Below are 14,697 nucleotides of genomic sequence, written 5' to 3'. Positions count from 1 at the left end.
GGATAACAGCTTCATCCCTATAAGTCATTGAGAAGGGGGTCTCCCTAGTAGACCTACGAGGCGTAATTCTATATGTCCAGAGGACATGTGACAGTTCCTTCACCCATTTGCCCTTCGCGTCATCTAACCTTTTCTTCAGTCCATTTACTATGATCTTGTTTACAGCTTCTGCTTGCCCATTCCCCTGAAGATAAGGAGGGATGGAATATCTGTTCGTGATTACCAATTCGCAACAATAATTTTTGAACGCTTTGCTGTCAAATTGAAGGTCGTTGTCTGAGGTAAGGGTATGAGAAATCCCAAACCGAGTGACAATATTTTTTCAGATAAACTTTTTTATGTCCACATCTCTGATATTAGCTAGAGGTTTAGTTTCAACCCATTTGGTAAAATAATCTATACCGACTAGAAGATATTTCTTGTTTCCTATTGCTTTAGGGAATGGTCCCACAATATCTAAGCCCTATTGAGCGAATGGCCACAGGCTGGATAATGGATTAAGGATTTCATTTGGTTGGTGTATGTTTGGTGCAAACTGTTGACATTGATTGTACTTTTTAACATATTCATGGGCCTTCTTTTGCATATTTGGCCACCAATAGCCTTGGGTAATAGCTTTATGTGCCAAGGATTTGCCTCTAGTATGGCTTCCACAGATTCCTTCAGGTAACTCCTCAAGGAGTGATTCAGCTGCTTTAAGATGTATACACAATAAATACGGCCCTGAATAGGAACGCTTGTACAATTTCTGGTTCTCGGATAGCTAGAATCTAATAGCCTTCCTCTAAACTTTGTTAGCTTCCAACCTTTCTTTAGGAAAAGTATCCTCCTTCAAGAATTGAATTATAGGGTCCATCCAACTTGGCTCATCTCTGATTTGATAAACTCAAATTGCCTCTTTTCTTATCTCAATGGGTTTGTGCAAGTCCTCGACGAGGATAACCTGAGGCAGATTCTGCGCCAAGGAGGTCACAAGCATGGCCAGAGAATCAGCATGTGTATTAATATTTCTGGGTATGTGTAGCAAGTTAAAAGATTCGAACTCTGACTATAGACATTTAACTTGGCTCAAGTACCCTTGCATTCTTTCCTCTTTTGCCTTAAACTCCCCTTTTACTTGACCGACGACTAGTCTTTAGTCCGAGAATATTTCTACTGACTTTCCTCCCATTCTTTGAACCACTGACATTCCCATCAGTAGAGCTTCATATTCAACCTTATTATTTATGGCCGTGAAGCTCAGCCTTAATGACTTTTCAATAACGATCTTCTCAGGGGATATTAGCACTAGTCCCACTCTGGAACCTTTCTGATTTGCTGCACCATTGACATACACCTCCCAGAATGAGGGGCCTTGTTGAGAGATTATGCCAACCAATTTTTCATCCATGTTTTGTGCTGGTTTCAATTCTTCTAACAAGGGCTCAGTGAACTCGGCCACCAGATCCGCGAGGACTTGTCCCTTTGTGGAGGTACGAGGTATATACTTGATATTAAAAGCCCTTAGAATAGTACCCCATTTAGCTATTCTCCCTGTGTAGTCAGCACTTTTGAGTATGGTTTTAAGTGGAATTTAGGTAAGAACAACAACCGTATGTGCCTGGAAATAATGAGGCAACTTTCGTGTACCAAGCACTACTGCTAGGATAGCTTTCTCCAGTGGCAGATAACAAATCTCGACCTCATGTAGCGACTTACGTAATAAACTGGCCGTTGCACACCATGATCCACTCGTATCAACACTAAACTTACAGCATAAGGAGCCACAGCAATGTAGGCAATCAAAACTTCATCTAGCTCAGGGCTGGACATGATTGGTGGCCGAGCTAGATAGTCTTTAAGTTACTGGAAAGATAAAGCACACTCTTCAGTCCACTCAAATCCTTTCCACTTATTGATCAGCAAGAAGAAAGACCTACACCTATCTGCTGATCAAGAGATAAATCGGTTTAGAGCAGTAGCCATTCTAGTCAATTTCTGGACCTCTTTGGGATTCGGAGGTGGTTGTAATTTATTGATGGCCTTTATCTAATCGGGGTTGACCTCAATTCCCTGTGAGTTACCATGTAACCTAAGAATTTACTTGATCCCACCCTAAATGAGCATTTGGAAGAATTTAGACGCAACTTGTATCTTCTAAGAATTTCAAAAATATTTCCAAGATCCCTCACATGCTCAGAAACAACCTTACTTTTCACCACCATGTCATCTATGTAAATCACAATACTCTTACCTAACTGTGGCTTAAACATCCTCGTCATCATTCTTTGGTAGGTGGATCCCGCATTTTTCAAGCCAAATGGCATCACTTTGTAGTGGTAGTTCCCAATAGGGGTGACAAAAGCAGTCTTCTCTTGGTCATTCAAGGCTAAAGGTATTTGGTGATACCCTTGAAAAGCATCTAGGAAACTCATCTGAAGATGGCCAACAGTGGCATCCACCAGCTGGTCTATTTTAGGCATAGGGAATGGATCCTTAAGATAAGCCTTATTTAAATCTATGAAATCTACGCACACTCGCCATTTCCCATTCTTCTTCTTCACCACCAGAGTATTTGCTAGCCACTCAGGATAAAAAACTTCTTTAATAGCTCCAGCTTGTTTGAGCTTTGTTACTTCCTCTCGCACTGCATCAGCGTGCTCCTTGAATGTGTGCCGAGGAGACTGTTTCCTAGAGGTGATCAATGAGTTGACCTTCAGGTGGTGACATATGAATTCTGGATCCACCTCTGGGGCTTCATAAGCATTCTAGGCAAATACATTAATATTTCTTTTAAGGAATTCTATCAGCTCTTCCTTCTCTTGAAGAGATAACTGAGATCCAACCTGAAAGAACTTCTCCGAATCCTCTCCGATAGCAACTTTTACCAAATCTTCACACCTCACACCCTCAGCTGAATCATCAATAGGCAATGCCAGAGGTTTTAATTGTTATAAATCCTTTTCAACATAGGCTGAGGATTCAGCCTCGGGTTTATGCTGAATGGCAGCCACTAGGCATTGTCTGGCCATAGATTGATCTCCCAAAATTTCATTAACCTAGCCTTCAGATGGATACTTAACCTTCTGATGCAGAGTAGAGGAAACAGCCCCTAGCTTATAAAGCCAGGGTCTGGCCACGATTGCGTCTACAACAATGAAATCTACCTCTACTACTTACGAACTAGTTTGCACAGGTAGTCGTATTTGGCCCTTCGAGATAACAACTTTTCCGTCGAAACTCACCAGGGGGAACTATAGGGCGTTAAGTCATCAGGTTTTAAATTCAGCCTCTTATAAAGATCAAGGTACATTATCTCAGCTCCACTACCCTGGTCCACCATTACCCTTTTCACATCATACCCCCCAATTCTGAGGATGATTACCAAAGCATTGTCATGGGGTTAGATGGTTCCAATCTTATCTTCATCCGAGAATCCTAAAACTGGTGGACTATCCATTTTAGACCTCTTCAGATCTTGGTTAACGTCTCCTGCGGATAGATGGGCTATGGACATTACCCTGGACGGGCAGGATCCTGTTCTCCCAAGTGCAGCAAAAATGACATTGATGGTTCCCAAAAGGGGTCTTGAAGAAACATCTCTTCGAGATTCTAAGCTTGCTTGGCTCCCCTGATTATTGGAATGATGCATGAGTTATTTTAACTTACCCTCGCAGACAAGTTGCTCCAAGTGATCCTAGAGGCTCCTACAATCTTCTGTAGTATGCCCATGATCCTGGTAGTACTGGCAATAGAGGTTATGATTACGTCTTTCAGGATTTCCCATCATCTTATTCAATCGTTTGAAGAACGATTCATTTTTAATCTTCTCCAAAACTTGATGCATTGGTTCTCGGAATACAGCGTTGACTGCTTGAAGATTTGCCGATCCTGACTGTCCAACAAAATCTCTCCGTGGTTTATTGCTACTATAACGATCTGACCTGAAATCCCTCCTTTCCTGAGGGATAACCTTATCAATCCTATCCATCAATTGATGCACACTGGTGATAAGTTTTCCAGTCAGAGATTTCCTCAAACCATGGTCAATGGGGAGACTGAGCTTAAATTTATTGAGGGCCACTTCGTCAAAATCTCCATCCATCTCGTTAAACATCTCCTAGTACCTATCTAAATACGTTTTCATGGTTTCACCCTCTTGCATGTTCAAGGATAGCGGGGAAGCTAAGGGCCAAACGACTCTTCGACATGTGACAAAACGGGAACTAAATGCTTGAGTGAGCTCTTTGAAGGAACTAATAGAATCTGCTTTCAGGCTGTTGAACCACCTCATTGCAACTGGTCTTAGACTGGAGGGGAAAACCTTACACATCAAGGCTTCATCCTTGGAATGGACAGCCATTCTTTGGTTAAAATGGCTCACGTGTTCCACAGGGTCTGTTCGACCATTATAGATAATGAACATTGGCTGATGAAAATGATGAGGAAGTTTTTCCTACTCAATCCTACTTGTGAAAGGCGATCTAGAAATTTGGTTCAGTGCCTTGCTCATAGCGTCATTCCCTACGCCTCCATGTGATGGGCTTTGAAGTTGCCGTTTACGATAATGTTCATCTTCATAGGAAAAGGATTCACTAGCTAGGGTACCTCCGCCTATAATTAATATCTTGTTCGTCATCAGAATTGTCATCAAAGTTCGAAGAAGTTCGCTTCCTCTTTGCATGGCGCAACTCCCTTTTTAACTGATCAATCTCTAGTAGCATGTTCTTATTATTCTCTGCATGAGACATATGACTTCCACCTCGAGGTTGGTTTCGGTCAGTATGTGTGGTATGTACACTACTTTCGCGATCACCTTTCTGCTCCAGGTTGAGAAAAGGATCAACGTGTTGAGATGCCCTGGATTCTGCTGGTTGTTGGCCTGATTCAGCCATTGTCAACCGTTGCTCTCACTCTTGCTCAAGCTCTTCCCACAGACGGCGCCAATTGTAGGATCACAATTTATAGCCCTAACCCAAAAGATATAGGATGTAAGCCCAACGAGCCAAATACAATGAATTTGTAGAAAGTGGATGAAAGAGCTAGGCTATTTATGAATTAAACAAAGGTTCATAAAGATTGAAAATAAGAATAAGTACAGAAACAAACTTAGAACTTGATTAAATTGATGTCTGAAGAGATCAACTATGAACTGAACTCCTGTTTCAGAAAATTAATACAATTTCTCTTACTACAATCAATCTTTTTCTCCTTTTCTTTCTCTCTTTTTTCGATCCTCTTCCTATAAGGGATCTTTTACATTACATAGTTTTTCTTTGGACCATCTTGATCGTACACCTGTTAATCATTTAAACCTTCACTTGAGTATATGTCCCATCAAGCGTCTTCTTTGACTCTCTGTGCTTGGTGATGGTTCAGATTGTACTGTTCAGGGGTTTTCTCCACATAAATGCGGCCAGAAAAGTTGCTGCAGTACACTTAAGGCTGTGGTAGTAGCTTTTCTTTTTGATATTTCTGTATTCTCTCATCTTTACATGTGCCTGGAGTTCATCTTTATCGTTGGAACTTCCTGGAAGATGGCCTAATTCTCTCCAGTACTTGCTTGGCCAATATTTATCGTATCTGAGAAGGATACACTCCTCGGACTATGTTCTCCCATCCTTTACTTACGCGATTCTCCACTATGAGGCCTCTCCCAATCATTTACTCTTCTTCGATCGTACCCACATCCTCAAATATAGGGCCTAAGGCCCAATATGTGAACTTGGGCTTTTATTCCCACAGATAATATTACAAAGAATTTGATGGATTTGGCCCAAGAGTCTTCCTATAGGGAGAGGGAAAATAGAGTGTGAAACTAAGAGGAAAAAAAAAAATTCGCTTGTGAGATAACTTAAAGAGAGAGACAACAAGGTTTGGGTTTTGTTAACAACATTTTTTGTAAAACACATAAAGAGATAGCCAAGGAGAGATACGTGAAAAAAAGAAAGAATAAGAGAAAAATGCTAGAGAAGAGAGAGCAGAGTGTTGCCGCCTTTGACAAAGGTTGAGTTAGGGGGGCTGGGGGGCATGGCCCCCTAACTTTTTGAAATTTCCATTAGTGGGTGGGATAAAATTTCAATTTAAACCAAAAAAAAAAAAAAAAAAATACTAACCGGCCCTACAACCCCCCTACAATTGTGGAATTTGGCTTTATCAAAATTTAATATTTAGTTCTATCACACACACACACAAAATAAAAAAATAAAAAATAAAAACCTTTAACTTTTCATAATTGATCCCTAAACCTTTAACTTTGCAAGACCCTTCACCGGATGATGATGCTCACTAATGGGCAAACCAAATCTATGTCTTCCTCTCTATCTCTATTTGTTGTACTCTACATGTTTGAGTTTACAATAGTTGTTAATGGCTTTGATTTGTGCTGCATTGTGATTTGTGTGTGCTTGTGGATTTGTGCTGAATGAAAGGCTAGGATTTGTGCTTCTGTATGAGTGGCTTGTGGAATTGTGCCATTGGATATAATATCGATTCTTTTATATTTAAAGCTATTATATATGTATGGATTATTTGAGTTTGTGCTGGTCTTTTTTTTGGCTAAATTAATAGTGTTGCTTCTTGAATTATTTTAGTATGTATGAAGTTGTTAATAATGGTTTGAGTTATTCAATTATCATCTTAATACTTTTTAAGTGAATTTCTATTGGTATATATAGAAAAACAGACCATTAGGAAAATTTAATTCAAATTCAATTATAAATTATTGTAATACTATGAAAGAATGTATGAGACAACTTTGTTGGGGCAAATTTAATTGATGGAATAAAAGTATTTTCTTAAGTATAATTTTGTTTGTACTTAAGAATTATGTTATAGGAAAAAATTTCTGGCTTCACCACTAGCCTTCGAGATATATAATTAGTGTGTGAGAGCAAAGAAAATAAGGAGATTTTCTTTGGCCATGAGACATAGACTAGAGGTTTTATTATTGTATTTGGTAGATCTCAAATTAGGAGTAAACTTGAGAATTATTATAATTGAGTTGATAATAGTGAATTGATTCGGAATTTGTTCCGTGGTTTTTTCCTTCAAAGAAAAAACATTTTCACATAGATATTTGTGTGATTGCTATTTTGAATTGATACTTCTAGTGATAATATTATTTGAGCCCCAACAGAAACAACTCAGCTCAATGCATGTGTTTGGTCTTTTCATGGTAAACAGTGTTAGCATCAATATATATTGGCTATCACAATATAGAAGAACAAGTTTGGAATGTTGTATTTTGAACTCCTTAAGCAATTAAGCAAGAAGCCAAACGACCTCACCACTGTAGCCATAGCTCGATAATCTGACACTACTGAGTACTAAGACACAACCTGTTGTTTTTTGGATTTTCGAGAGATTAAAGAATCTCTTAACACACAAAAACTAGTAATTGACCTTCGGATGTTAGGACAACCAACCCATTTTGAATCACAGTGTGCCTTTAGGTGTATAGATTCTATAGAAGAAGAAACTAAGAAGAATAAACCTTGTCCTGGACTACCTTTCACATACATGAAAATTATATAGATTGCATTCAAATGAGGTTGCTTGCTAGAAATTGACTTAAATGGTGGACACTATAGCTGATATATGGTCTTGTTAGTGTGAGATACAGTAGTTTTCGAACAAGTCTTTTATACAATGGGTCCTCTAATAGATAACCTTCATGTGCTGAAAGCTTAAGGTGTTCTTCCAGCAGAAACTTTGATGGCTTAGATCCCAACTGACCTGACTTAGCAAGTAATTCTAAGTGTTCCTTTGACAAACATCAATGCCTTTGGATGACCTGCAATCTCAAGACCTAAGAAATACTTAGTGGTCCAAGATCCTTCAATTTAATCCGATCATGAAGGAATTGCTTGAATTGGATTCCGCATCCAAATCATTACTAGCTACCAAAATATCATCAACATAAACCAAAAAGGTGATGATTGAGGTGCCTTGGATTCTAGCAAACACAAAATAATTAGCTTGGGATTAAACAAAACCTTGGCAGATGATTGTGGTGGATAATTTTGAAAACCATTGCCTACTTGTTTGCTTAAGCCCATGTAAATATTCAGTAACCTTGCCAACTAGATTAGGTTCCCCTTGTTTCCAAACCTTGGAGGAGGAAGCATGTATACTTCTTCTAACAAGTTTCCATACCAAAATGCATTATTATTGTTAGGTTCTAAAAGTTTAGAACAATTGGCAAATTGTGAGCACAAACTTGTTTATGTTAGGACATATGTGGTTCACATGTTAAGAACATATGTCATGTTTTTATGTAGTTGGCTAATCCTTTGACAAAACACACTTTACTTGTATTTTGGTAGATCTAAGTTGTGTTTAATACTAGAAGAAACATGTTGTTTAAGTCTAGTATTAAATCTATGAAGATTGGACCAAGAAACAAGTGAAGAAAAGGTGTTCATTAAAGCTGGACAGATAGCTTGACAGCTTCTCAACACCTCCCGACAGCTGGCTATCTATTAAGCTTTTTAAAGTGTTTTCTTATCGCAATCTTGACACTTTCTCGACAGCTAGTGGATCGATCGAAAAATCTTCTGTTTTCTTGATAGCTCCTCGATAACTTCACGACAGATAGCTATCTATCGAGGTTTAAATCTCGACACCTCCCGATCGATCGAGGTTACGGGAAATCATAATTTTCAGATCTAATTTTTGGGCCAGGCTTTTGTATTTGTGTAGCGTTTCTTTTCTCACAACCCTAGACCTATATAAGGCTTATTTTAGAGGCCGTCACATAAGAGAATACAAGGAGAACAAATTCAAAAGGTGACCGATGCCTTATTCTCTCTGAAAGAAGCTACTGCATCTTTGCGCCTTAGGGTTTTGTAACCAAGCGCTTCTTGATCTTCATTGTTGATGAAGTGAAGAACTTTGCAACCAACATTCTTCTTCCTTAAGTTGGTGAGTGAGTCACGCATTGGGATTCGTGCAAATGAGTTAGTCACGTACTAGGATTCGTGCAACACAAAAAGGGTGGCGTTCATATATTGAAGAGTTCAGAAGTTCTAAAGCGGTAAAATGTTTCTACTATGAGTTCATCTACGGAGATTGTAGAGTCTAAGGACAAATGTTCTGTATTAGATCTGAAACTTCTCTTTACTATAGTGGATTGCTTTTCGGGAAGGTTTCCCCCCAGGTTTTTTACTGTGAAACTGGTTGGTTTCATTGGTTTTCCTAGGTCACCATATCTTGTCTTATTTATTTTTCCGCTGTATCATTTTGACATGATATTGATGTTTATTTGTTTTTAACAAGTTTTATTCATAATAAATCCAATTAATAACTTGGGTTTAAAACTAGTTAATTCTATCAACCGGAGTCTAAATTTCCCAACAGTTTAGATATAGATTCTTAAGCCTATAGGATAAATTAGACAATGCTCAGGTGTTACAAGTCAAAACACAAGAACAAGGAAGCTGCAGGTTCTAGAAAACAAAACTTTTCAAGTTCGACCAATCGAGAGAATAGGTTCGACTGATTGAAACACAGATTTACAGAATTAAATTTTGGTTTAACAGCTCATTAAGCCTATTAAGTGATTATGATTTCAGATGTAATTCTCCTAGTATTTAAAGAAAACCCTAGGACATGTTTTATTATGACTTTGGAGCTTCTCTTTTGAGATCTAAAAGGTACCGTGCCTTCTCCATTAAAAGCCACTACCGAAATTCCATTTACATACCATTAAAACCGGTAGACCTAAAGTTGTTGCATACAAGATCATACATAGCTGATGATTTAAAGATTTGAGTGGGATCTCAGAGTCACAAACTTGGGTGTTTGTGTGTGACAAATTTAGATAGAAGAGTTCGTGGATTTAGAGCTGCACATGGTCATCTGAGTAAGTACTACAAGAGGTAGCTTTAGATTTTGGGTTTAAATCTATTGTAAAACTTTCATTCTATCACAGTGAATTTATTGCCTTAAGGATAGATTAGGTTAAATCCTCCCTAAGATTTTTTATTGTGAAATTGTTGGTTTCATGGATTTTCCTAGGTCATCATATTACTGTCTTTTTTTATTTCTCCACACTGAGTAATATGATTGATTTAGGCTTTGCTTAGGAGGAGATAATGAAATAGAAATAAATAAAAAGTATAATTTTAGAATATTCTTTCATTTTCTTGTTTGAGAATTTTAATAGAATGAATGGAAAATCAATTCCCTTATTTAGAAGTTTAAGTGTGAGGGAATTGAATGGGAATGATGGAACACTCATTTCTCTCTATTCCCTTAAAATTTCATATTTTCATTCCCCTCAAAATTGAGAGGAATGTGAGGGAATGGAATTAAATTTAATAATTTTTACTAAAACTCCCAAAATACCCTTATATATTCAACCCTTTATTTTAAAATAAGGATCTAATAGTACTATTGTCATAAAATGATTTAATTTTATTCCCTCTATGTTACTCTCAAACAGGATTACTTACATTCCTTTTATTTTCATTCTTTTCCATTCTTTTATTTTAAAACATCCAATTAAGGTTACTTAATTTCATTCCATTCTTTTCCATTATTTTCCCTTACTTAAATACATTTCATTTCATTCTATTCCTTTCCATTCCATTCCCTTATGAACTCTCAAGCGGAGCCTTAAGAAATCTTTTGTTGGTTAAAAAAAAGTAACTAATTTTTTTTTATAACTTTGTTATATTTTCCATAGAAATGATATCAAAATTTCCTTAAAATTATCCGTTAACAAATTTCCCTAAGGGCACTCAATAACTAAACCCATAAAATAATAATATTTTCCTTATAAAAGACCTAGCAAGTTCACTTACATTTTTTTTTTCAAACGATTCATTAGAGTTGTAGATACCATATTTTGTCCGCCTTCGATTTGTGTGCCGGACTTCAAAATCTCAAAAATATTTAGTTCTTCCATGGGGCCACGAAAACATCTAGATTGATGTGGCGTAACCCGTTCGAGCATTAGAGCACTCAAAATGTCATTTTAGATCAAATTAACCAAAATGCCATTGGTCAACTTTGGGTTGACCGAAAGTCAAAATTAGTTAAAATCATTCCAAAATAACATTTTTCATATTTCTACATCAAACTCAAGCTACTCGGTACTTTTCGTCAACTTTGACCAAGTTTGACCCGAGATTGACTCCTAGCGACCACGAAAACCCTAATTTTGATCCGACCATCGAAATAAGTTGAGACTAGCGTTATTGCAAAGATTATTGAATTCATTTTCTCCTGAAAATCGCACGTCAGCTCACTTCCCAAGACCATAATTTTTTATCCAACCGTCGAAATTTCAATTTATTTAAGGTATCGGGGATGAGAGCTATAAATAAAATATTAATTTTGTTTTGCATCCTTGGCTATAATGGGTTCTATATTTAAGAACCCACCGTTCACAGTTGGTAAATTTTTTTAGAAATGCATATTGGGATGGAGCTGGCCTTTAGCTTGCTAGTGGGTAAAATAGCAACTGGGAGGTTTTTACACCCTCCAATGCCAATGCTCTTACAAAGTTTTGAGCCACACATGATATGGTGATACATCATATCATCCTTTCTTGTCCACTTGTGCCAAGTACAAATTGATGCTTTTAATCCTTTTTTTTAAAGAAATGATATGTCTACAACAATTTTACAATATTTTTACAACAAATCCTAAGTGGCAGGTTGTTACTGGTTGTTATTGTTGGGGTAAAAAAGTAATCTTAATGTTAGTTTCAAATTTGAACCAATAACAACTAATCGCCTATGATTTGTTGTAAAAATGTTATAAAATTGTTGTAGACATAGCATCTCTTATATATATATATATATATATATATAAAGAGATGGGTTCAAGTTACACATTTTCTAAACCATTGGATTTAAGTAGATCCAACGGTCAAAAAAATGCACTCATTAATACTAATATTCTGATAAGGATCTTATTTATTATCCTTATTTATAACATTCCATACCTATCTCTAATCCTAAAAATAGGTATTTTTCTCTCTACTCTTTCTTTCTCATTCACTACACATTCCTCTCTCCTCCATTGCTCTTTCACATCCATTTTCATAAGATTCCACCTTCATAGCCACATAGAATCTAATACAAAAAATCTAAGGCTATGGAGGTAGAACCTTGTGAAAATCACGTTTTATGTTGGACTGATACTACTAAAGCCTGTGTTTAGGTTGGACTAAAATCTATGGTTAAAGCCGTTAATTTGATAAATGGACCTTAAAACCATTAACTTTAAATTCCTTGATATGCTCTTAGGTTACGATGCTTTGATTCAAAGACAAATCAAAACAATTGGTTGATATTATTATTACTTCTTTCTTCATAAGTGCCATGGGGCATTGTAGATGCATAATCTATACTATCAATTATTCAACTATGTATTGTTTTTTTTCTCTTCGTATTTATTTATTTTATTTTTTTATATACAACATGACAAACAATAGTTAGGAAATACTTCCATTTCTTTCTATTTGGTTGCTAACAGTATAGAAGATGTATATATGAATTTTGCATTTAAGGGTCCGTTTGTTTTGGCTTCAAATGATTTCAGGAAATCATTTTCCGTAAAATAGGCTGTTTGGTTGGCTTTGAAAATAAGCTTTTCCGGAAATGCTTTTCAGTTGACCGTGTGTTAGGTGTAAAATGATTTCCGTTTTTATTTTACCTTCAAATCTCATTTTTTAAAAAACAGAGAGAGAGAGAGAGTGAGAGTGAGATCGCGCTCACGCGCAAAGAGAGAGAGAGTGAGAGAGAGAGAGAGAAAGGAAGAAGAGAGAGCCTATCGCCGGCGACCCACGAGCCTTCGACTTCGCCGACGACCTAGAGCCTTCTCGCCACGAACCAATCTTCGACTTCCCCAATGAACCTAGAGCCCAGATCACGCCACAAACCCAGAGCCTTCGACCCAGAGCCAGAGCTTTTGACTTAGAGCCTTTGACCCACCGATCTTCGACCCACAAGCCTTTGACTTCGCCAGCAACCCAGAGCCTTCGATTTCGCCGGCAACCCACAAACTGATCTCTTTCTTTGTGTGATTTTGATTTCTGTGTGATTTTGATTTTTGTTGTTGTTGTGGTGGTGTGGGTGGTGGTGTTTTGGCCTTTGACTTTGCCAGAAACCCACGAACTGATCCCTCTCTTTGTGTGATTTTGATTTTTGTGTGATTTTGATTTTTGTTGTTGTTGTGGTGGTGTGGGTGGTAGTGTTTTGGTGGTTTTCCTGTTGCGTGGTGGTGAGTTTTGTGGTGGTGGGTTTTGTGTGAATGGTGGTGGAAAATAACATTTTTAGAATGTTACTAAACACGTAAAAATATTTTCTAGAACAATTTTCATAATGCAACCAAATACTTGAAAATATTTTCCTTTCCCGAAAATAGCATTTCCGAAAAATATTTTACGGGAACCAAACACAGCCTAAGTCTTGAGTGAAACACTTTTTCTGTCACAATTCCCAAAAAGAAAAAGGAAAAAGAAACTTAATTGTACTCCTTCTTACCTACAGTTTCTTGGCCATCATTTCTTTCTTTCCATATATTATAAATTTTGTGATGCTTGATACTTCGAAAATTTTCATGCTGGATGACTTTAGTTTGATTTGCCATGTTTGATGTGCATGTTAATTGACTTGAGATAACCCCAGATAACTCCATTTTCATAAGATTTTTTGTATCAAATTCTATGTGGCTGTGGAGGTGGAACCTTATGAAAATGGAGGTGAAAGAGCAATGGAGGAGAGAGAAATGTGTAGTGGATGAAAAGGAGAAAGCAGAGAGAAAAATATACCTATTTTTGGGATTAGAGATAGGTATGGAATGTTATAAATAAGGGTAATAAATGATATCCTTATCAGAATATTAGCATTAATGAGTGCATTTTTTTTTTCCGTTGGATTAACTTAAATCTAATGGTTTAGAAAATGTGTAACTCTTTAAAGTTATACCAGGTGTAACTTTACAAGAGTTACACCTTTTTTAAGCCTTAGAATTCCAAAAGATCTAACGGTCAAAAAAAGAACATCATCATTCTTTACATCATTAAATGATTACCTAATTAATAGCATCCTTATTATCTTTCTCTTTATTAAATATTTCTATATGTCTCCTTTTTCGCTCTCCAATTTCTAATGCTTAGCTAATTGATTTGCAACGTAGACACAACATTTATCTTATAAAGTTAAGTTCTTAACACATTCTTCTCCCAAAAAAAAAAAAAAAAAAAACAATGGTGCGTACTATGTAACGACCATCTTTTGTGCCTGCCCAGATAAGCTTATCCTTAGGCTTCCTCCAACTTAAAGGGATCTGATTAATAATCTCTGCTTCTTCAGTCCAAAAAATTTCCTCAACTATTGCACTCTTTGATCATTTAGCATTACAATAGGTGTTTGAATTTTAAATCTTAATTACCAAAAACGTTGTATTACTTGTGGTGATAAAAGTAAAAAATAATGGTAGGAGTTGAGAACTTGACATAATCACATAGAACAAATTTAAATAATAAAAAATTCAATTTAGATAGGTAGAAGAAATAATGAACTTGAACTTTGTATGAACCAAAAATAAAAAATAAAAGCAATACATACAGAGTAAAGAATGAACGATTTGCAGCTCCTGGTGAATATCTTCCTAAAAAAGATGTCCTGGTGAATAACTTCCTAAAAAAGATAAGGAAAACGATAGAGTTTTCATTGAGGGGAGAAAAAAAAGGACAAAGCA

The sequence above is a fragment of the Quercus suber genome, unplaced genomic scaffold (genome assembly GCF_002906115.3).
Source record: "Quercus suber isolate HL8 unplaced genomic scaffold, Cork oak 2.0 scaffold_101, whole genome shotgun sequence".
In the NCBI taxonomy this organism is placed as follows: domain Eukaryota; kingdom Viridiplantae; phylum Streptophyta; class Magnoliopsida; order Fagales; family Fagaceae; genus Quercus; species Quercus suber.
This window is presented reverse-complemented; position numbering follows the sequence as displayed.